Source organism: Canis aureus, chromosome 36, assembly GCF_053574225.1.
Source record: "Canis aureus isolate CA01 chromosome 36, VMU_Caureus_v.1.0, whole genome shotgun sequence".
Classification (NCBI taxonomy): domain Eukaryota; kingdom Metazoa; phylum Chordata; class Mammalia; order Carnivora; family Canidae; genus Canis; species Canis aureus.
This window is the reverse complement of record NC_135646.1, coordinates 22468534-22493166: the sequence shown is the minus strand read 5'-3', so window position 1 is coordinate 22493166 and position 24633 is coordinate 22468534. Positions and strand designations below refer to the sequence as shown.

At 39.7% G+C, this 24633-nt stretch overlaps 1 long non-coding RNA gene across 3 annotated transcripts in view; it reads right to left on the bottom strand.

The window, feature by feature from the left end:
* The window catches only part of LOC144306213 (uncharacterized), a 402455-nt gene that overhangs the window by 352117 nt on the left and 25705 nt on the right, over positions 1-24633 (bottom strand). Inside the window, exon 1 of one of the 3 annotated variants that reach the window (XR_013373230.1) lies at positions 6198-6288. The exons of the other annotated variants lie outside the window; for them this stretch is intronic. This is a non-coding gene — a long non-coding RNA (uncharacterized LOC144306213). Of the gene's footprint in view, positions 1-6197; positions 6289-24633 lie in introns of those variants that run through there. 3 annotated transcript variants of the gene reach the window in all.

Below are 24633 nucleotides of genomic sequence, written 5' to 3'. Positions count from 1 at the left end.
AAGAGCTAGTAATGATTTCTACATCCAAACAAAAAATATAACGCAAATAAATTCTTAATGTGCTCATTTGGAATAGTTTCTCATGACCACTGCTTAGTTTTATGTTCATGACTTTCTATACCCTTCAGGGTTGAGTCCTGTTATGAGTGCTAGGCTTACCATTGGTATTTCTGGATACCATGGAAATAATTTGTGCTTTACTAAATGTGTTCATCCTCACCTAATAAAAATAGTTTATTTACTACCAGGACTAGGATCCACCACTTTTTAATATCCTAGTAAGTGATAGCTTAAATCTCTTTAGTCTTACTTTTCCAAATATTAAATACAGATGACCAGATAAGAATCCAGCTACTGAAAATCTCATTAGACAGTGAGAGGGACTTGGCCTAAGTAAAGGTAATGGAAAGCTTTTTTGATAGACTATATTTGGCTGAAATGATGAAGAGGAGAGAAAGGGGGAAAAGACTTGGCACTGGTATTAAGACATCAAAATAATTTTTTGGTATAAATATGATTGAAATCAATGATCTGAGAAATTTTAGAGAAGAAAAAATGACAACACACTTGAATTAAAATAATTAACATTCCACTTCTTCTTAGACCTAGGCTGAAACAGGATTCTAAAAACTGAGAACCAACAAGCATGAGAACAATCCAGAAAAATCAAATGTCTACAATAAGTTATTCAAGACAGTTCATGAAGCAGTTCATGATCCAGAGTATTTTGAGTTATGATAACTCAATGTACACCAATATCATTTCATTGCTCAGTATGGATTCTACACAGGGATTATAAGAAATAGCAGACATACCCTATCTTTATTTTACCAAAATGTTTGGCCTCTAAATTTAATATTTTAAGTCTGGTATTATATCCTCAAGTATAAGATAAATTGGATTAGTGATGTCTGTGTGTAAAACTGGTTAACATTTCACAAAAAATATAGGTGTCCTGGTATTTGTCAATATTAATCAAAGTCTCTACTTGGGCCAAAAGTCCTAAAATGTTTTATAATGGATGCTGGGGTGCACCATTAAGACACCACACTTCTAGACCAAAGGTCTCATTCCCTCAGCTACCTGGAATGGTACCTCCCTCATAGCTAGGGAGCTCCACATGGATTGCCCTAGGCTGAAGAAATGCGACTTACCTAAGAGAATGATCCTGGTAATGTTCCAGCTCTGCTCCCTCCCTAGGGACAGCCTGCATCAAATCACTGGTGACAACTATGAAAAGCCACTTCAGCTTCCAACTCCTATATAATTAACTGAGGCCTCTGTTACAACTAAATCTCAGTTCAACTTCTCTGCTCTAGACTACGTTCCTCTCTCTCTTGCAAGTGTGGTTCTCAAGAATGTTCTCCAATTACTCACCTATGTGCAAAACTAGATCTCACTATTGCCTTAGGAATACAACCTAAAAACATTGACTCCAGGGACAGTCCTAAAAAGTAGATATGAAAATGGGAGCTTGGAGCTGAATCACTTGCTGATCACTGGTGGTGGGTGAAATACAAAAAGCCCTCAGTATGCTAGAGCTCTGCCATTGCTGGAACTTCCACCAACAGACAACTAGAATTAGTTACCAGAGGAAGAAAATATACTTTTGGTGCAATGTTCAGGCATTTGAAAGTTTAGCAGAAGTAATTATAAAGACTACGGAATCTGATGGCTATTGCTGAGAGCCATGGAAGAATTGGAGAAAAATGGTAAAAGACTGAAGAAGATTTACAATTCAGGTCAAGTGTGAAAACTGAAGTCTTCCTTGGAAGCACACAAAGAGACTCCCATCTCCTGCAGCAGGAGAACAGAAAAAAAAAAAAAAAAAAACCTGAAGGATCAGACTCATAATGGTAGCAGAACTGCCGAGAAGATTGATTTCTCAGCCCTGGAAAATCAGCTATGCCAAGAGTAGGGCCCTACTTAGGAAGGGGTGGGATCCTGGCACTTGATAAGGACATCAGAGTTGATGCCCTTGATCTTGAATTACCATATTCCCTGAAGCACCCTGGATTACAGAGTAGCACACTCTTCCATGTTTAAAGCTGGTGTTCCTTCTTGATTAAAGATAATGCAGAGGCCTCTTCAAACAACCCCTCATGATTTGCCCCCTCACACACTCCCGGCCCAGTCCAACAACTTGGGGTAAGTAACAGAAGAACCAGATTAGAAATATGTTGGCCCTGCTAAAAGAGCAAAAATACTGTACTCCAAAGGAGCTGCCAACATGGAAAAACACAGATTATAGGGCTTGATCCTGAAGATGTGGATCAACAGATGTGGAAGATGAAATAGGATAAGAGAGGGCTTATCAACATGAAACAATCTTCTATTATATAGGATTTAACACCCTGGAAAACACTCTGGTAGACAATGCAAAGATCATTTTAGGATGATCTTTGGAGGATTAGATGGCCACAGTAAGGGAAAGGCTTTAAAGACTCAGTGAAGTGGGAATCCTTGAGAGGAAATATTAGTGAAGGCCAGAACACCTGAGTTCACTAAGTTTCATGGAAAAGCCTAAAGGATATTCTGTTTATCAAAATGATAAGGAATGCACTGGTCAGAGCATCCACATCGTCATTGACCAGCTCAGAGATGGTGCTTCTCTAGAGTCCAGCACTAGAAATGGGAGATGGTGTTACAGAACTGGGCTTACTAACAGCAGTGAAAATGAGAGGATCCTGAAATAACAGAGGCCAGGGGTGGCACATAACATCAGAAGCAAAGTAAGCCCAATTATCACAATGAAAGGCAGAGTTGGAGTAGCAGCGACAGGGTCCTGAGGAAAGAAGAGGTGGGAGAGGAAGTTATAGAGTTGGTTAATAGAATAGCAGGGGAAAAAAATACAAGAACAGTAAAGAACGACTTGATCAATCTGTACATTCAAAAGAAATTGTGGTCTACAAATATCTGGAAACTAAATAAGTTGACTGATTTGAGACCTATCTTTCCTAATGTGAGTTTCTAGTGCTATAAATTTTACTCTAAATACTTCTCTAGTTGTATCCCACTAATTATATGGGGTTTTTTTCCATTTTAATTCAGTTCAACACTTTCTGATTTTCTTTTTACTCTTCTTGAACCCATGAATTATTTAGAAATATTTTATTTAGTTTCCAGGAGGGAGGGAGGGAGGGAGGAAAGGGAGAGAGGGAGGGAGGGAAGGAGGGAGGGAGGGAGGGAGGGAGGGAGGGAGGGAGGGAGGAGGAGAGAAAAGATCCTTCCAAAGCTGTAATAGGTTGCAACTTCCTGAAAATGTGGTAGGTGGTAGAAATAGTGGATCCCATGTCATGTACCCAACATTGCATTTCCTTTGTTGTAAAGTGGTTTCTTTGGTCTAAGGGGATATTATGTAGGATCCTGTGTTTGTTGTTAAAATAGCCTGAAACCATTAGATAATGGCACTGGCCAAGGCAGGCAGGAAAGGCAAATTCATATCTGAAATACGTGTCAGTTTGTTGAAGACAAATCACTCTCCTTTCTTAGGTCGCAAGAACCCAATATAATCAAATAGCCAAGTATCAGATGGATTCAAATAACCAAGTACCTGGCTGGTCTCCTAGAGAACTGGTTGTATGTCAGACTCAGCACTGGTCTCTGGCTGTCAGATTAGACATCTGGCAATGACAGTATCTAGGTCAGCCCTGATGGGTGGCAGTCCATGTTGTTGAGCCCGTACATAGCCTCTACATCTGCCTCAAAACCCCATTCATATGCTCATTCTACTGGCACTTGGGTGGCCAGTGACAGAAGCCAGCTGAAGCCAGTTAACTGATTTATTTTGTCTGCTTTATTATTTTGAGCACTTTCATACTTCAATTCCTTAAGTCCATCCACAAGTCTCTCACTCTACCCTCTGGTCCCTGATCTTTCTAATATTTCTTCTTGCTGTCATTTGATAAGCCAGCCAGGCCATTTGCCTCTGCTCATAAGTACTCTTGAACTATTTTTCTTTTACACAAAGTGGATGACCAGATGCACCATCTGAAGTTCTGCTAACTGGGGACATTTTTTCCCTTAATTATGTTTTTTAAGACCTCTTCTCAGTGGGGATGTAGTTCTGGAGCACTCCATATTGAGCTTGTGCCAAAATACTTAATGAATCTTTTTTTCATCCTCCATCAACTGCTTAGAATTTCACATTTGGCCTTTGGTTTGAGCCAAAGAGCCTCAGGTGCAACAATGGTGGATGACATGTAACTCTGGTCCACCTGGTCATGCAACTTACTTGAAAACCTTGGCCTTACTTACAGCTGAACCTAGTATTACATTTTATGTGACTATTAATATGGACTTGAGTTTATCATTTTGCTCTTTTTTATTTGTCCCAATCTGTTCTCAGTTCCTTTTTCCTCTGTGCCTGCCTTCTTTCAGATTAATATCTCTTATGGTTTCATTTTGTTGGCTTATTAGCTATAGCAGTTTGTTATTGTAACAGTTACACCAGGGTTTATCATATATATCTTTGATTTATCACATCTACCTTCAAGTGATATCGTGCCACTTCATATATATCATAAAAGACATACAATAGCACACATCTATTTATCCCTTTCTGGCCCTTATGCTATAGTTGTCATGCAATTTCCTTTTTTAATATGTTATAAACCCACAATCAATGATCTTGTAGGGAGGTATAAATCAAACTTGAAAGTCATGTATTTACCACATAGTTGGCTTTCCTGGTGTTCTTCATTCCTTTGTGTAGATCTGGATTTCCATCTGGTATAACTTTCCTTTGGGCTGAACGACTTTGTTCAATATTTCTTATAGTATAGATCTGCTAGTGATAAATTCTTTAAACTTTTGCATGCCTGTAAACATCTTATTTTTGCCCTTTTTTGGAACAGTGTTTTTGCCAAGTATAGAATTCTAAGTTGATAGTTTTCCTTTTCTTTCAATAATTTAAACATGTTGCCTCATCGTCTTCTTGCTTGCATTGTCTCCAATAAGAAATCTGATGTCATCCATATCTTAGTATATAAGATGTCTTTTTCCTCTGCCTACCTTTTAAGATTTTCTTATCACTGGTTTTGAGCAACTTGATCATGATGTGCCTTGGTATTACTTTCTTCATGTTTCTTTTCCTTGGAATTTCCTGAGTTTCTTGTATCTGTAGGTTTTTGGTTCTGATTCAGTTTGGACAGTCTTTGGCCATTTTTTCTTCAAATTTTTTTCTGCCCTACCCCCCCCCCCCGCCACCTTATTTAGGAACTCTAACGACTCATATATTAGGTCACTTAAAGTTGTTCCATAGCTCACTGATGTTCTCTTCATTCAAAAAAAGAACTTTTTTTCTGTTTCATTTTGGAGAGTTTCTACTCTTCTGCCCTCAAGTTCATTGACCTTTTTTTTTTTTTTTTCAATGTAAAAGAAGATTTCTGTAGCTCTCCTTCAGATTATTTTTCTTCTCAAACATTGTAGTTTTCCTCTCTAGGAGTTTATGGATTTTAAAAATATATTAAATATCTGTGTGGAATACAGTTATAATGACTGTTTTAACATTCTCTTTTCCTCAGTCTAGCATCTGTGTCTGGTCTGGATTTGTTTTGATTGATTGATTTTTCTCATTATGGGTTGTATCTTCTTGCCTCTTTGTATGCCTGGTAATCTTTGGATGTCAGACATTATTAATTTTACCTAACTGGGTACTGGATAATTTTGAATTCATGTAAATTGTCTTGAGCTTTATTCTGGGCTACAGTTATTTGGAAACAGCTTGGCCCTTCCTAGTCTTGCTTTTATGACCTATTAGCAGGTCCAGAACTATGCTCAGTCCAGTACTAATTGTTCTCTACTACTAAGACAGTACCTTCTCTTACATACTCTGCTTAATTCCCTGTTAATTATGGGGTTTTCCAGAATGGCTGGGGTGAACAAGCACTATTCTTAACCCCAAGGAACACCAGACATTATTCTCTTTAATACTTTGGGATCATTCTTTCCCTCAGTATATGCATGTACTGCTTAATATTCTGTAAAGTACTCAAAGGGATCATCTGAAGATCCCCACAGTGCTCTCTCTGTGAAGGTCTCTCCTCTCAGCACTTGTGTCCTATGAATTCTAACCACCTTTTCTGTCTGAACTTAGTCCATTGCTTCAACTCAGAGAATTTACAGACCTATCTTCCAGTTCCCCCTCCCTGTACTGGAAACTCTCTCAACACAGTTAAGGGTATCATATTGCTTACCATGTTTCCTGTCTCTCAGGGATCACTTTCCTTCCTTGCTTGACATCAGTGTCTTGAAAACTGTTGTTTCATGTATTTTGGCTGATATTTCTGTTTGTTTCAGAAGGAAAAGTAAATGTGGTCCTTGTTACTCCATCTTGTCAGAAGCAGAGGCTAGAACAACTTTTCGAAAGCATGCCTGCAGCTCAAGCTTGAAAGCAATACCCTATAAATTTGAAGTACCATCTTTCTGGATACAGCATCATGCTAAATCAATAGTCATCATATTTATACCTCCAATTGATAGACAGAATAAATGGATTTGGGAACCATAGGATAAAAGTACAAGTAGTTTTTCTTGACATAATTTCTCCTGACCCATTTAGGGAATTTGCTATCCCATCCCCACAACTTTGGGTCCTAGAGGTATGGAGATATACACTATTTCTACCAGGGTACATTGCAAAAATCTTTTTAAAAATTAAGTTATGGCTCCCATCCTGTTATTTTGGTTTTCTTGTGTGAAGCAACCAGTATTTCAGTATTTAAGGAAAGTTAACACCATTCTGATAATTGACCATGATTATCAAGAGGAGGCAAAGCTATTCTGTATACAATGTAGGCAGGGAAGAATTTGCTTGGCAAACAGATAATTCAGTAGAGCCACTCTTAGTATTCCTCTTTCCAACCTCCATAGTAAATTAACAAACAAAACAGTAGTCATAATCTGAGAAGAGCCAGGTAACTCAAGATCCCTCCAAGATGAGGATATGGATCAATAGGATTCAGTGATTAATTGGATATAAGGTGTGAAAAAAAGAGGAATTAGGATAACTGCAAAACCTCTGGCTTAAATACCTAGAAGAATGGGGTTGTTATCTCCTGGGCTAGGGAGGACATTGAGGGAATAGGTTTCACAGAGGATCAGAAGTTGAGTTTGGAACATGTTATTTTGAGATACCTAGTAGATATCGAAATAAATCTTTCAAGTAGGCAATTGGAATGAGGACTGGTATTCAGAAGAAGTTTGGAAGTTGCTTAAAATATCATTGCAGAAAGATAGACTTTCAGAGTGCTGCTTGGGTGCACAAAGGGTGTGTCTCTCTCAAACTACACGGGGGCATGCCATATTTGGGGAGCCAGAACTCATCTTCACGTGGCATCTGCCCCTTATTTGCTACATCTGCACTCATATTTTCCTGCTCACAACCTCTCCCTTTCCCCTTGCCTCCTGCCACCCTTGACTTTTCAAGGGAACTATTACAAATATTCTTTCCAGAAAGTATTCTTTGCCCATTTTGGGTGTCTAAGAAGGCCTGTGGTGATGGCTTTGAGCCGAGGCATTTTTCTAAGAAATAGAACATGGGCTTCCTTGAGCATGGTGTCACTCAGCAGAGAAAGTTGTTCAGAAACAAAACAGAGAAAAACAAAACCCCCAAATCCTTTCTCTTCCTAGAACATCTTTTCTCCCCCACTTTTTCATCATTACCTACCACTCCACAGATCTAATGCCATCTCTTGGAAAATCTATTGAAATCTACTGGGAGGTTTCCACAGCAAGCCATGACCATCAGATCTTTGTACACTGGTCCATTGTGGAAAGACTGAGACCTGAGCAGGGATTCACATCTGTGAAATAGTGGGTTTGGACTAGATCATCTCCAAGGACATTTCCAACTCCACAATTCTATTAACTATAAAATAATTTAAATGGGTCAAGAAATTTCAATGTTAATTTGAACCAAATGCAAAACTAGGCATAGTTTATATCAAGCCCTAATTATAATTATCTAAGAACTGGATTAGCAACCAGAAGATTCTTGGCACTCCTGGCATCAGCAACAATGACCTTTTAGCTTTGGCAAGTAACCTAAAATGTAGTCTCTAAAGAAATAAGCAAGAAAACATTTATCTACCTCAGGGGAGTCTTTTGAAGATTTTATTTGTTAATTCTTTTTAAGTGCTTTGACTCAGCAAAGTATAATAGATCATCAATACTCAGGGTTATTATTTAGGTTTATGAGACTGGATTTCCATTTGATGTGCAGAATAATTTCTGTGTTCTTATTGTGAAAGGTTGGCAAAGATGCCCAAAACTGCCTGACTCCACACAGAGTTGCCTTTAAAAAAAAAATTAACATTCTATAAATATCAATCATTGAATCAACTTTTAAAAATAAACTAATTTATTCCAGCAGTGAGTGGAAATTATTTTTATTAATATTAAAGTCATTCTTCTCCCATGATAATAACTGTTAATATACTAAGAATAACCTCATGTTTACTTGGTACATGGGAATTTCTGAGCACTTTCAGAAAGAGCCACTGGGAAGAGCTAGAAAGACCCAAGAATAGAGTGAGAAAGAAATTATTTTGAAAAGGTTTGTTTTCTCATATAGAATGAAACTAGAGATCTAAATAATACCAATTGAACTAGAAAACTTGGGGAAAGAAAACAAAAGTTCAAATTAAATGTCTTGGTCATTTATATAAATGATCAAAATCAAGTCACCTAATGTAGAAATAATCTAAGAGAATGTTTTAGTTAAGTATATATTTCACACATTAAAATACTTTTTCAAATTATCACTTAGATAAAATCACAGTTTCAAATAGCTTAAATGAAAAATTAAGTAATTACTAACAAAATTATTTTTGCCAAAAAAAAATATTTTTGCCAATAATATGTTTAGTGCCTACAAAAAAATGGTAAAACTTTTAGTCTGATAGGGAAAGCCATGTTTTCCAACAGAATAAAGTTTCCATGCAGTTTGTCTCCTACTGTTCCTTGGTGTGACTGCACCTTTGTAGATTTCCTAAATACCTAAACAGGAAGTAAAAGAGAGTGGAATAGAATGAGATAACTACTTTTTTAAAAAATTACCATTAATACCTTCCATGTTCTGCTTCTGGATTAGCAAAAAAAAAAAAAAAATCAATTCCATTACATTTCTTTATAAATAAATTTAAAAACTAAGTTCTAGACAAGAAAAAGAGCTTTATACCAAATGAAAAACCCTCTTTTGATCTTGTGGCTGGCCATTTATCTGCCACCTACTGAATTTCCATTAAATAAATAGGGTGTCATTTTATTAAGAATACATGCATAGATTACATTTATGTGGCAAGGTGGACGTTCGACTGTGAAAATCAAAACAGAAGTAGCAGATGGTTTTGCTTTGACCCAAGAGACCACTCACTGAGCCAGCTCAGAATGAAAACCTTTATCCAGCATGAAGATATGAGAGTTGGAATTCCTACCCCAATGCTTATTTAAATATCAAAATAGAAAAGAATGAGAAAAGAGGATTGGTGCAAACTGACATCCAATCATCAACATCCCAGTGATTGTCTGTTTATCTCTGCTTGCTCCAGGCCAGGAGTAATAAGATGGTCAGATACATATAACCCATAGAAACAGCAGCACATAGTGTAAGGACACTTCTCATCGGTTATAATGATTCACTTACATACACCCAAAGTCTCATTCAAACTAATAGACCAAAATCTCCTCCTCTTACATTTTCTGAAGAATATTAGTGTATCTCTCTTTTAAGGAAACATGTTACTTAAAAATGTCAGAATATAAGAGATGATGTTTTCATATCACAAACATAGTCTTCACGTAACAAAAGAGATCATTTGAATGCAGTATTTATAACAACAATTTCATCATCCCAAATAGAAATGCCACAACCTGGCAAACTCTTTACCAAAACCCAACCTACCTAGAGGAGAGAAGAGACGGGCTTAACCCTTCTTTCCTAGCCTCCTTGGAACATTATTTTTTACTCGGCAATTCACTGGGGAGCAGATGAGGGTCAGTTCTGCTCTTAATCAGTCCACAGTGATTTCGTATAGGACTATATTTTAATATAGACTCTTCATCGAAACAAAATTTGACTACTAAGAAGAAAACTCATACACATTTAAGTTTATTGTAAAGGAAGTCAGCACAAATAATAATACAAATGGGGGAGGGCACAGAATACATGAGAAACTGGCCAATGCCCTCTTTCTTCTATGGGAATGCTACTCTAGTTGCATGTGAAGCTTCTGATAAATGCTTATGAAAAAATGAAATGGCAGATGTTGTCAAGTGTTCCACCCATATCCACTCTGATCTCTCTAGAATGCTAATGCACAACAGCTTCCAATATGCTTTTACTGCCCACAGCCAGGACCTGAATCCCCTTTTGGGAGCGCTGCCCTGGCTGTCAGAACTCTTTGCTTACACAGAGAGCCAGAAGTGCCAGGATTCATGTCACCTCAGGTGCAGCTCCTAAACATTGACTGATCATGGCTGGGTAATACTCCACTCCCTTGCCACTAATCAAGACACTCTGTGTGTGACCTCTGCTATTTTTTGCCATCTTTTCAGGGGCTGAGCCAGTTACCCTCCTTAGGATTTCATTTGGTAATGTACCCTCTGGCTTCCTTCCTTTCTAGGTCTCGTATCCCCATTCTCCCACCAGTTTTTCCTAGAAATGTTTCCAATTAAATCACTTCCACATGGCTTTGCCTCATATTCTGCTTCTGAAGAATCCAACCTAAGTCACCTGATACTAAATTTGGTCCGAGGTATTAGACTCTCTGATAGGATTCTGGAGTTGAGTCACTTGCTGACCAGATGCTGACAGGAATCCCATTTTGGAGGTAAATCAATCAGGTTTACCAGTGGCTACCAGTTAGTTACCACTAACCAGTGGCATGCTTAACATGACAATCAATAAGATCTTCATCTGTGAAATGGAATTGGATACTGAGTCTTTTCAAAATCTACTCCCACCTCCCTACTGGCAACTAAACCCATGACTAGGATCTAGTACTTAGCATTGGTAATCTGGAAAAATACATGTCCTTCTTAAGGAGAGAATGAGTTATTCACCCAAGTACTCCAGAGCCTAGGTAATACATATTGGTAGGAACCAAGAGAACATGGCCCAAGGAGGATCTCGAGGGCACTGGACTGAATAAATGACAGTGGGTAGAATGTTGGTCCCTACAAGGGAGAATTTGTGGATATGGGGGTGTTCTTCCATGAATCAGGATTCAACATCCTCAAAAAGTCACCTAGAGCCAACCCTAGTACACTGATAAAATGGTTCCTGGGAGACTGAAAAAAAAAAAAGATGATGTCCCACATGAAATTAAATGAAAATGTCAGAATTAGAAAGTATATTTAGCATATTTAGATGGTAGAATTAGACAGTATATTTAGCAGTTTGAAGAACTCTTGCATAAAGTCATTGACCTCTAGAGTAATGAGCATCATGGGAGAAAAGGCCAAGCGAAATACCCCAAAGCTGCTCCCCACCCAATGCAGCAAAGATTGAAAATCAGAAGCAATACCCTATTCAAATGGAATGGCAGAGATTAATACCACCCTCAAAGTCTTAACAAATCCTTACATTCCCTTAATTCACCAGTCTGGTACCTACAAAAATCCAGTCGATCATGGTAGATGACTGGGAGCCACATTTAACTAAGCTTAAATGACTGATACATTTACTAAAACAAATTAATACTATTTCTGATACTGGGTATGCAGCTATGTATGGATCTGGCTAATGAATTATTTCTAACACCCATATTTAAGAAATGTGAGCAACAGTTCTCATTCACTTGAAATAGACAACAGCAAGCATAATCACATCCACGGTCTCATCTCAGGATGATCTTGACTTCCTTACCTTTTAATGAGTGGCCCTTGAAGACCTTAGGGGGGAAACATTCCACTGGATAGAACTCTGAGCAGTAGACATGATCACCCACTTTGTGGGGAGACACAAGTAGCCTAAAGTAAAAACAGACATGAGCTCCTGGGAAATGACAAATAGGTTAGCCAGAAAGTAGAAGGAGCAAGATCAAAAGATGGAGGAAAAGAATTCTGGGAAAAGTCTTGCGAATATATCCATGTACCTGTGGAAGTAGACACCAAGTGTGTGGATCTTTGTTCCACATATAAATGCCCACCAGAGACATCCACTATAGGATGGGCAATACGCAATGAAGTAAACAAAAAGATTCATCTGGAAGATGATAGCCAGCCTCTTCCCTGAACCATTCTAGGGTTTCAACAGTGACTCCAAAAGTGAACTAGCCATTCATAAAAGCCAGGCTCTGCATGGACCCAATAGCATGGACCCCTACCCTTAAGACTGATCTAGCCACAAATGCTGCTGAATGTTCACCCTAACAATAGCAGAGACAAAGGATGGGCCCCTGATATGGCACCATCCCTTGAGGAGACCAATCAGCCTTTTGGTGGCAAATTCTGTACATCTGGACTCTTCTACTACCAAAAAAATAATAATACAACAATTTGCGTGGAATAGGAGAGACACGTATTCTAGAAATGGATTTGCATTTCCTAACAGAAGAATCTTGGCCAGCACCACTATCTGACGGATCTCAGAATGCCCGGTTTACACATCTGAGGTCCTAAATGACCTTGCTTCATGCCAAAGAACCCATTCTATAGCAAAGAAGATGTAAATGTGGACATTTGATTATGGGATCCAAAGGGTCCTATCATATACCATATCATATCCAAGTTGCTTACCTTATAGAACTTTACAATGACTTATTAAAGATGTGATTAAGGCACAGCTTAGATACCCTGTGGGGTTGGGGCTTCATTCTTCAGGTTGAAATATGTACCTTGAACCAAAGCCATTATGCAGTGCTATGCCATGCCCCGCACCCCTACTAAATAGAACATGTGGGTCCAGGAACCAAGAGACAAAGTAGGAGTGGGCTTCTCTCACCATCATATCCAGTGCCCTCTCAGGGAATTTGTGCTTCCATCATTGCAGTGTTAGGTTTAGTGTGTCTAGAAGCCACGGTTAGGGATCAGGAGCAGAATATTTCCATCAGGGGAAACAATAAGGGCTCCACTGAACCTAAAGCTACAAATTTCCAGTCATTTCGGGCCCCTAGGGCTAATCCATAGATAGAACAAGGATTTCTATACTTTCAGGGGTGATGATCCTGATTATAATGAGAAGACAGAGTTGCTGCTACATAACAGGGCAGGAAAAGGGCCATCTGGAACTCAGAGTACCCTCTAGGGCATCTCTCGGTGGTCTTTTGCCCATTTTCAACTACAAACAAGAATAATAGCAAATGCATAGTAATCAGGTCCCAGCTCCCCCCCGCCCCCCCCGCCCCCCCAGGGATGCGTGTCTGGATCACCCACCAGGCAAGCCAGCAGCTCTGCAGAAATCCCAGGCAAGGCTGAGGGTAATCGAAAATGGGTGGGATAGAAAGTAGATCATTAATATCCATCTACAGCAGGAGAGGCTGTAGCTCATCCCAGTAGTCTTCCTCTTGAAGATCTTTTTTTTTTATTTTCTAAAAATTATGACCAACCTTATCCTGAAGAATCTACACAGTTCAGCTAATGTGAAGCATGAAGAAATCTTTGTAGCAGAGGGATAGAACTGGAGCAGAGGCCATCAGTGTTCCAACCATCCTTTTGGATCTCTTCACCAGATTCATGTACGATGACCCCCAGTATGCTTTCACCCCAACAGCCAGCATCCATACCTCTTTATGTGACACTCCCTTCAGGCTGTGGAACCCCATTTACTCAACTGATTGAAGGAGCCTGGAGGGCTAGAGTTTGTATCTCCCCTGGGTGGCAGCCTTTAACCAATGACTGATGAAAATGGAGTATAAGACACATCAGCTCCTCTGTCTTCTGATCAAGACACCCCAGCAGCCAGTGTTCCTCATCCAAACCACACAACACAAAATATAATTTGAGCGACTGCTTTCTCAGTTCTCCGAAGAATGATTCATAATGGATACCATGCTAGATGCATAGAGGGAAATTAATTCATTACAGACAACGGAAGCCTTAGGAAATTAGGATTGAATTCTCTCACCAAATTCTAGAGAAATGTTGTCTGAAATGTGACCTACACTGCCTCCAGAACTCCCCTGAGTAATTGAGCCAAAGTTATTCTCTGTGGGACTTTTCAGGATGTTACACCCTCCCTCACCCTCCTCTCCTCCCTGGCCTCACTTCTCCGCTCTCCTATCAGATTTTCCTGGAAATACTTCCGAACAAGTAACTTTTACACAAGCTCTAATCTCAAGGTATGTCTAGGGAAACCCAACTGGAGATACCAACTTTCTATACCCAATTCTTCAATTTGGTTGATGAAACAAACAGACAAAAAAAACAAAAAAACAAAACAAAACAAACAAAAAAAAACATTCCTAATTCCTAGCTGGATCCCAGGACGTAGCTTCTGTGCTTAGATATTGGAGAGAACAGCAGGGTGTTGTCATATTGGGCAGCAGGTGAGGGTGGTTCTCTCTACCAGTACAGAAATTGAGGTACATTAAGAGGGAGCCTGAGTAAATATTGTCTTGTTCAGGCCCACAACCAAAAATTTGTCAGAAGTAACTTGTAAAAAGTAAAGGTGGCTAGTACAGTATCAGTTTTAATTACAATCCAGTTAATGATTCCAATAAAAAAATTTCCACTAGCAGCTGAAGCACTCCGTTTTCAACCTTTTTGTTCCTTACCCATTAATACACTGGATTGTTAATTTTGCGAGTTAACACTTAATGCAAATAGATTAATAAATAACAGTGAAGGAGTACAAGGAAGGAAACTTTGCCTTCTTTTAACAAGTTCTATTAACTTCTGGTTTTCTCCCAGAAGGCTCAAAAATGCCAAAGGTTTACCTTTAAAGTATGAAAGTATAAACAAGGTAATGATGTTCTGTTTATACAAAAGATTATCTTCGCTTTGTAATGCCCATATTACAATCTTATTGTCAAAACTGTGTTACATCCAAGACCGTGTTCTCACATCCGTCTTGTGCCAGAGCCTGGCATCCAGAGGTCCCTCATAAACTATTGCTCGATAAATAAATGTGTTATCTAGCAAGAACAAAGAGGGGGAAAAAATCTCCCTATTGCAGGTACGAATATCAATCTATGAATTCAGCTGTGCAAAAAATGTAACTGTCTTTATCTGTCTATACATCTTAATCTCTGTTTCAAGTCCCCTTTTCCACTGGCTTTTTGGAAACTAAGTGTCATTTTGGTTTGGGGCGCTCCCCATTTACTGAGGTCATACCAAGTACCAAAAGTCTAAAATAGTTGCCATGCACTACTGATGTGAGAGGGGAGAGACGGGCAGCTCAGTGTCGTCTGTCTACATAGCATTTGCTGACGTATTTCTCATACTATGTGGTTCTTGTGCTCAATCCTTATTTATATCTGCTCCAGAGATGTTCTCATTCCCAGGCCAAACTTCTCTCTTCCACCATGCCAAGTCCTTCTTTGGAAGTGAGAAATGATAGCGCTCTTCCCAGGCTACCTGAGGTCAGGACACACCCTTGATGAAACCATATTAATTCCCATCTGTCACACACCAGACAAATATTTCCCCTTGAGCCTTTTACCACCAAGGATCTAGAACCAAGGGAGGAAAAAAAAAAAAAAAAAAAAAAAAAAAAGATGATTCCTCTACTCTTTGATCCTCCAGAATTATTTGGTCTTCCCAAGGCTCAGACTTGAAGCACCAGGGCCACATGTCTCCCCACGCCATCTCCTAACTCTCTTCTCACCTTCTCTCTCCCAACTACCCCCCTGCCATCCCTGGCCTAATATGAAGCCCATGGAATTTTGTGGCAAGTAGATTTGGGGTGACGGAGAGGTGTCAGGGTTAGGGAGAGGAGGTAATCTTAGAAACCTGTCATTCTCAGAGTTTTGTTGTAAGGGCCAAGGTTCTGAAAATCAGATACCAGGAGCACAGAGTGCCCTAAATTAAAGGTGGAGCTGGACTAGGAAATATCAGGAGGAAACATCAATTAATATCGTACAAATATTGGTCCTCATCCTTTAAAGACAGAGAAGTCCTCCACCTCTGAAGTCTCCTCTTTTTTTTCCTTCCAATCAAAATTTTCCCTGCCTCTTTATTCTACAGTTTGTCACTTTTGTAGTGATTACCCATCATGCTGCCTATTAATTTTGTTGTTGTTGTTCCTTTCTCCTCTCTAGACTGGGAACGCTTAGAAGGCAGGACTGAATCTTATTTATCTTTCAGTTCCCAGAGCCTAACACAGCTCCTGAGACAAATGGGGAAAAAAAAATGTTGGTTGAATAAGGAACATGACTTGTCTTTTAGTTTAGCAGAAGCAGATTGCTTGTGAGAGCACAGTGGTTAGGTGGCAAAAGCCTGCAGTGGTTGTACTGGTACTAGGCTGAAATGCTGGTGCTTCTTCCTGGCTCTACCCCTTACTGTGTGACTTTGGCCTTCACCTCTTTCTGTCTCAGGTTCCTTATCTTTTAGAGCAGAGACTCTGGAGCCAGACTGCCAAATCTGAATATTGTTTCTCCCACTTGGGAGTTGTGTGATGTTGGTACACGACGTATCCTCTCTGCACCTCTGATTTCCCATCTGTACAATGGGCATGATAAATGTCCTCCCATAAATTCAGGTCACATAACTTTACATTTGTAAAGTATTCAGAATGGGACCTGGGACATAGAAAGTGCCATTTAAAGTTACTGATACGGGGTACCTGGGGGCTCAGTCAGTTGAACATTTGACTCTTGATCTCAGCTCAGGTCTTGATCTCAGCATGGTGAGTTCAAGCCTTGTGTTGGGCTCCACACCAGGCATGGAGTCCACTTTAAAAATAAAATAAAATAGGGGCACCTGGGTGGCTCAGTAGTTGAGCATCTGTGTCTGCCTTTGGCTCAGGTCGTGATCCTGGGGTCCTGGATGGAGTCCCACATCGGGCTCTCCACAGGGAGCCTGCTTCTCCCTCTGCCTCCCTCTCTGTGTTTCTCATGAATAAATAAATAGAATCTTTCAATAAAATAAAGTTACTGATACATAAGTAAAATAAATAGATTTTGTTGATATTATTTCAGCTCCAATCCACATATTTGGAAACTGATTAGTATAGAAATTTGTAAGAGTAGAAGAGGCCAAGGATCACTTGTGTTCTTTGAAGTCTATTGGGGAGAAGGGAAAAATATTTTAATGGATATTCCAGAAGCTAAAGAATATGTGTACTGATAATCTAAGTTAATTCATGGAAATAGTCTATCTTAGTATACTCAGCATGTACAGTTTCACATCAGTTGTCTAAAACAATTATGTTGGTAATATAGGAAATATGAGTCAAGTACTATGTGTTTCACATTCCTCCTAAATAGAGAATTTGTCACCGTCTTACACTGTTTTTGACCTTGGACCACTCAGCATCCATGGTAGACAATTTCCTAACTTAAAGTGCTGGAGACTCTCAGGACATACGCTTGGGCTGAATGCAATAATGTGTATGCACTACTGTGCTAGGGCATTCGAAACTGGAAAAAAAAGGGAGGGGGTCAGCTTGGTTTTACTGGGGAGAGGGGATATAACTCAGTAGCTCCCAAGGAATGAGGACACTGGTATATTTCCAGCAAAATTTAAACAAACAGCAGAAAGATGGCCATTGGTGGCCATTGGCAGTGCAATGGATATTTCCAGGAATCAGGAAATTTTGGTTCCAGTCCCAATTCTGCTATCCACAAACTGTGACCTGGAAAATCACTTGATGTCTCTGAGCCTCAGATTTTTATTTCACATGATCTTTTTTCACTCTTCTACCTTAAAGAAACTATAATTTAATTCCAAGATGATTAAAAGTAAAGGGATGGTAGTAATGTTACAAATAGGTGTGGAAATAATAATAAATTGGTATCCACCATTTTTTCAGTGCTTACCACATGAGAGACACTATACCAAGTGCTCTGCACCTGTTAACTAATTTAAAAGCTTCTCCAGTATGCAAAGCTTCCTTGAGGCCCAGTTTCTTTAAATGACCTGTCCTAGGTCACACTGCTGTTAAGTAGATGACACAGGAAGCATTCAAACCAACATCTGCTGAGCCCCAAAGGGGATACAGAGCAGTGCTCTCTGGGAAGGATAATGTCAACAAGAGAGAAAGTCTAATTTCAATTATTTTTCTTTTCACGAGGCGAACAAATTCTAACCTGAACCCACCCACCTCCCGCCCAAAGAGTAATAGGTGAATCAGTCATCAGTATCAGTCAATCAATTAGTCTATCAATAGTGGTAATAGAAGGATGTGGACCCTGTGCTAATTAAGTCAAGGCCAAGGTCAGAATGTGTGCGTAGGCCACAGAGGGAGGGCTTGTACTCCTAATGCACTCAGCTCATTTTCAAATCATGGAGAGAGACATGAGTTACATGGTGCCTTCCCTCCATGGTGCTCGTACTTTAACTTTAGGTACCTATTAAAGGCTAAAGGACAAGCCAGTATAAGTAGGTCCCCATGCAAACCTAGAAGACTCAGATTAAAGGACAGAAATCCAGTTCCCAAAATGACATGTTTTGTGGGGAAAAAGAGAAAAAAAAAAGCTTTTATACTACTAGGAGGGAATAGATCTGTAAACACAGAGAAGTGTGGTCCCTCACTTAGCACACTGAGCTAAATGTATCAAGTATATGAGAACTAGAAAAAGTTACTAAGCAAGATTTTTTGTCTTTTTCATTATCCTTTAAAATAAAAAATGCATGGGTAAACATGTAAATGTGAGGATTTGTTTTTTAGTCACTGGGTTTGTAATTCTTTCCTGCATCTCTTCCCAGAATTAGCATGGATTGGGTAATAGTTTCATTAACAATGTCCTTATTAGATTTTTGGGGTGCCCCACCCAGAATGTGTAACTGGAGTCTGTGTATCTAAACCAATCTACACAAAGAAGTCAGAAAATTATGAATTTTTTAATGTAATTAATCAGTATTTGAAAATGGCAAGGCATTCATTAGGGAACAATTAAGCTATGATGCAAGAAGATAATTAGTAAATTGGGGACAACATGGGTTCATCCATTACTTTAAAACTTAAATAATGCTGTTTATCTGTTTTCCTATAACAGTGGCATTTTTAAAATTAACATTGGGATTTAAATAATCACATATTCTCTTTCTGTGTGTGTCCATATGTAGCTCTCAGTTTTTCTAGGAATAAACGTGATTGTTTTCATCTCTCCAGCCATCAACTTTCCTCCTACATCTTTTCATCACGTTAGGGTGGGGTTTTGTTTTGTTTTGTTTTTCATAAATAGCCGTGTCTTATATAGAGTAGGTACATGTGAAATTGCAGTTTCTATCATTTATTTGTAGCATTATGGTTGTTTTCATCATACGTAAGATGATCAGTTAGCCTTTGTTTCAGAAGACGAGACCTCTGCCAGGTTGCTTGTCTCTTCTACTGTCCTTTGACACAATTTGCTTAGCTATAAAGTACATGCTTTAAGTCATAGAAGGCTAAGATTTTGTAAATTCAAAAGCCGAGGCCTTGTCATTAAGATGCAGACAATACAATAGAATAGTGGACAAAAGACTTGAACAGAGACTTCAAAGAGGACATTATCCAAATGGTCAATAAATATAGGAAAAGGTCATCAATGACACAAGTCATCAGGGAAATGCGACACTACACACTCGCCAGCATGACTCTTTGAAAAAAATAGTACCAAGTGTTAGTGAGGACATACAGAAACCCAAACTCCTGCATTCTGTTGGTAGTAGCACAAATTGGTACAACCGCTTTGAAATGGTGGTATCTACTGAGCTGAACATATATCACCCTGTGACTCGAATTCTCGGTATATTCCCCCCAGAACAACAGGTGTATGTTTACCAAAAACCATGTTCAGGAATGTTAACAGCAGCATTATTTGTAACCGCCCCAAACCGAGAACCACTCAAACACCCAGGAACGTAGAATGGATTTTGCAGCACACGGACACCATGGCATTCTTCTATACAGCAACACGATGAACACATTAAACCCAACACAACATGAATAACCCAACCGACGTAATATTGAACTACTCACAAAAAAAAAAATACACTCTATATTTCCAAGCTCATACATTAATTGGCAAAACTAACGTATAGTATTAGAAGTCACTTAACGGTTCCCCTTGGGAAGATGGGGAATGCAGGTGGCTTCTGAGGGGCTGGTGACGTTCTGCTCCTTGTGAGGTGTTGCCTACAGTGGTGTTTTCCCTTGTGAAAATTTATTCGGCTGTAAACTTATGATTAGTGTGCTTCCCTCACCTGTAATTTACCAAAGTTTTATATAGAAATAAGTCCAGGATTCTGCAAATAAAAAGCTCTAGCTTTTGCAATCCCCAAGCTTCTTTCTCTGCTATTCTGCTGTTTGCATTTTCTGGAAGGCTGTGATGCTGATGCTGCGGGTAAGGGGAGCACATATGGGGAGCCACTGTTCTCTAGTTCAGCTCTGCCGGCTCTCGCCACTTTCTCATTTCTCTGAACCATACATAGTATGTTCCAGTCTCAATAGACCACTGAACCTATGCTCTCCCATGTACCCGGGAACTGGTTTCAATAAACCCTTCCAGTCCCTGCCCCCCAACCCCCCATTAACCTCTCTGTGGTAAAAGACCATATCCAAACCTCCTTGAAACTTCTCCTCTGGTTCTTGGGTCTAATCTTTCCCAGTTTTGCTCCTTCATTTCTGAACTTTTACTCGTTGATTTTTCTTCACCTACCACTAAGTGTTGGTATTGCCCAGTGCTTTGTTCTAGACCACCATTCTCTTCTTCCTGTGACTTCTTCCTCTTCCTGGGGATTAATTACCGCCTGTGCACCAATGACTCTCCAGTCTGAACCTTCAGCTCACACTCTCCTCTGAGTTCTTGCTCCATATGCATAATGTCTTCTGGACTTTTCTTTTGGAATTATCTACCTACAAACTCCTCAGCTCAAACTTCTCATCTTCTTCCACAAAATCTCTTCAGCATACATCCCCTTCCCCACTGCTATCCAGCCAGTCACTCAGATCACATTATTACACATTATCCTACACTCTTCAGTCTGCCTCACCCTCAAACTAGCATGTTTTGCAATTCTATCCCTGCTTCTCCATCCCACTGCCATAATTCGGTCTCTGGTCCCATATCTCCTAGCCCATGCAGTAGCTGTCTCCATCAGCTCACTCCCATGGCCCATCTACAGTTCTTTTATGTGGCAGCTACCCCGCTGTTCTAAAACCTGAATGTGATCGTTTTAATCCTTTGCTTGAAATACAATGAGTCCTCCTTCTCTATAGAGTAAAATCCAAATCTGGCATCTGACTTCAGCCCACAATTGCAATCCCATTTTCAGAAACCTAGAAGCTTCTCAAATATCCAATTTTATATGAAAGAAGAGGAGAGAGATTCTGTTAAAATATAATTGTCAGGGATCCCTGGGTGGCTCAGTGATTTAGTGCCTACCTTTGGCCCAGGGCACGATCCTGGAGTCCTGGGGTCAAGTCCCGCGTCAGGCTCCCAGCACATGGAGCCTGCTTCTCCCTCTGCCTGTGTCTCTGCCTCTCTCTCTCTCTCTCTCTCTCTCTCTCTCTATCATGAATAAATAAAATCTTAAAATAAAATAAAATAAAATAAAATATAAATTTTCAGCAGATCTAGGCTGGGACCCCGAACTGCATCCTTACCGGTTCCCAGGTGACACTGGGCCAACATTGCGCTAATGCAGACCACACTTGGGATAATAAGGCGCTGCATGACCTCTTCACTGCAGCTACAATAATTGATTTATAGCTTCTCAGTATAATGTGTGGTTTCACAATCTCTGTGCTTTAAACCCATAGTCCTCTGTACTTTCAATGTTCTTCCTCTCCCATCTAGCTACCTAATGTCACATAATCTTTCAAGACACAACTGAAAACTCCTTCAGGAAGACTGCCTGGTCTTCTTTTCCCCCTGGCTAACTGGATGCCTACATCTTTGCTCTTATATCAATCGGTATCATCTTTAGATTCAAACAAAGAAGTTCACTTCCCAGGCCCTATGGTCTCCATGGATCTTGAACTTCGTAGTGTTTTCCTTGAAATTTTCCCAAATGGCCTTCCAGCACCTGGAATATGCAATACCATCTAGGTGTGATCCCTTGAGACTGGACCTAGACGTACATGGGCCTGATCTTCCTATTTTTCCCTGCAAGGCACTCTCTTACCCACTATCCCAGAGGTGAGTTGGTCACATGTCCTAAGTAATTCTGAGGGCCCTATGGCTGGGCTCTGGTTGCAGAAAGGCGGTCTAATGAGCAAAATGTTCCTGTTGACCAATACAATATTTCTGCTACAGGATAGCATGTGCTTTAGCAGCCAGATGTGATGCTGACATGCTGATTTGGGATGACTCTCACTCCCCATGGGATCCAGGATAGGTTCAGAGCTCTGGAATTCTAAAGTTTTGTGGTTTTGCCCTCCATGTGGGCTTTTCTTTCTTTCTTTTTTTTTTTTTTCTTTCTTTCTTTCTTTCTTTCTTTCTTTTTTTCTTTCTTTCTTTCTCTCATTTATGTCCTAACTATGGTACTGCCTCTGACCTATAGCACCTGAGAGCAGTGGAGGTAACGGCAGGTATTCTTTATTCTAGGTGCTCCCCAAGTCTTGGTACTAAGAAGGTCATTCCACCTTCAAAATTTCTACCATGTGTCAATCCTCCAAGAGTGCTTGGACCTATCTCTTCTGAGGGCTTTCTTTGCTTTGCAATATAAACAAAATAAACAAACAGGTCCTTCTCATCAATGTTCTTTTAGCCTCTGATCAATGTGCTAGTATCATAGTGCTTTGGGTCAATTTAAGGGTGCTGAATGAGGAACATGAGGAACAGATATTCCTTCCATTAACAGGATAACTCTTTTTGCTTAACCATGGGCCCCTCACTCCTCATATTTCACTGGTGGAGATATACACATGCCATAAGTACAATCAACATTGAAAGAGAGGATACTCTAGAAACGCAGTGACTGTGGCCCAAAGAGAAGATATGCTTGGAAGATATGTTGTTCTATGTTCATACTATGAAATCCTGAATGTTAAATTTAACACAATCAGAAAACAAATTATCATTCACGTTTTCCTGCAAACTCTAAATAAGACTCAAATTTGTTGTCATCAGTGAATTATAGTAACAGCTTTTGGGAAGTCAGTACTCATGGGGGGCCTGGTAGTTGCCAGAGCATCGTGATTATTGTTGTAACCAGCATTAAATAACTGGTGTTAGGGAATGGCAGAAGCCAAAAATCTATATTGTTTTAATTCCAACAGTACCTAACAGTCATGGTGTTGTGAGTGATAACTACAGAGCTATCTATCTTTTCCTCGAGGTGGGAATATCAAATTAGTCAGAAACAGCTCATTTGACAATAAAGAGCATGAAGAAATGGTGCCTGGAAGTACAAAGAACCTTCCAGTGCACTGATTAGACACAGAACAAATACCTACGTACTTCTTCTATTCCCACTCTTCTAGGTGTTCATCAGGAAGTTGATATACCTCCTGTGAGCTCATACATATGTGCATATGATTTTGTAATATGTGTTTTAATCAAACTGGTTAGATTGGCTGAGTCCCTGTCCAGACATGTGCCTGGGGTCCCGCACATCCTGGAGTTGTCCTAACCGGTAGTGCCCTGGGCCTGAACGCTCACAATCCACACCACACTGCACTCTAATGGCTCATCTGCCTGCCCCTCTCCCCCAGCAGCCAATTTTGAGTGCTCTGGGCCGAGGTTGCCCTGTAATGCCAATACCTAGCATGGCGCCTAGAGCACGGGAAGTTCTCAAAATAAAGAACTTTGCTGAAAAGTAAGTGTATTAGCACCTTTTTTAACAGAGTGGTGGTGATCCATAGCCACTTAAATTAACATTCTCATCTTAACTGGTTCATTTGTGAAGGATGAGTCTGCAAGCCTTGATGTTGTTTGAACCCTTTTTGTATTTGGGCTGCCACGAAGTGTAGCAAAGAAGCATGGAGGAGAAGTAGCTTTTCCTTTTTAATTGATTTTTACAAGCACATTTATTCACCTACTCCTGGGATTCCGTGCAACGAAATGTCAGACATTGTAAAGGTAAAAAAAGAGGCAGTGGCAAAGGAAGAAAGGAGGGATAAAAAGGATATTTCACAATTCGTCAATATGTGAATATTGGCATTCCCTGTTTGACAGAACAAAGTACTGCCAAGGACTCTTGTCAGAAGGAAAATGTGCTGGCTCAAGCAAGATACACAAAAAGACACAAGAAGCCCATTGATTATTTTTGTTATAAAATACACTTTTGATTTCCCTGTACCTTTTCAAAAGAGGTCTTTAACACTTTTTTCCATAATGCTCACTCTGATCTCTCTGAAGCAGCCACTAAAAATGAGAGATGATTCCAATAGAAACTTCACAGTCATGCTTAAAGCAAGAAGAATTAGTCACTTAGCACCAACTCAAGAAGAGAAAATAAATGGGAGTGTGCTGGCCTTTTGTCCTTGGTGACTGTCCACATGTTTAATTTTTCTGAGTTGATGTTCATGGCAAATTTGATTTAGTGATTTTATGTACTCCTACCCGCTAAAGTAATACATATTTTAAATCAACTGTCAGTAAC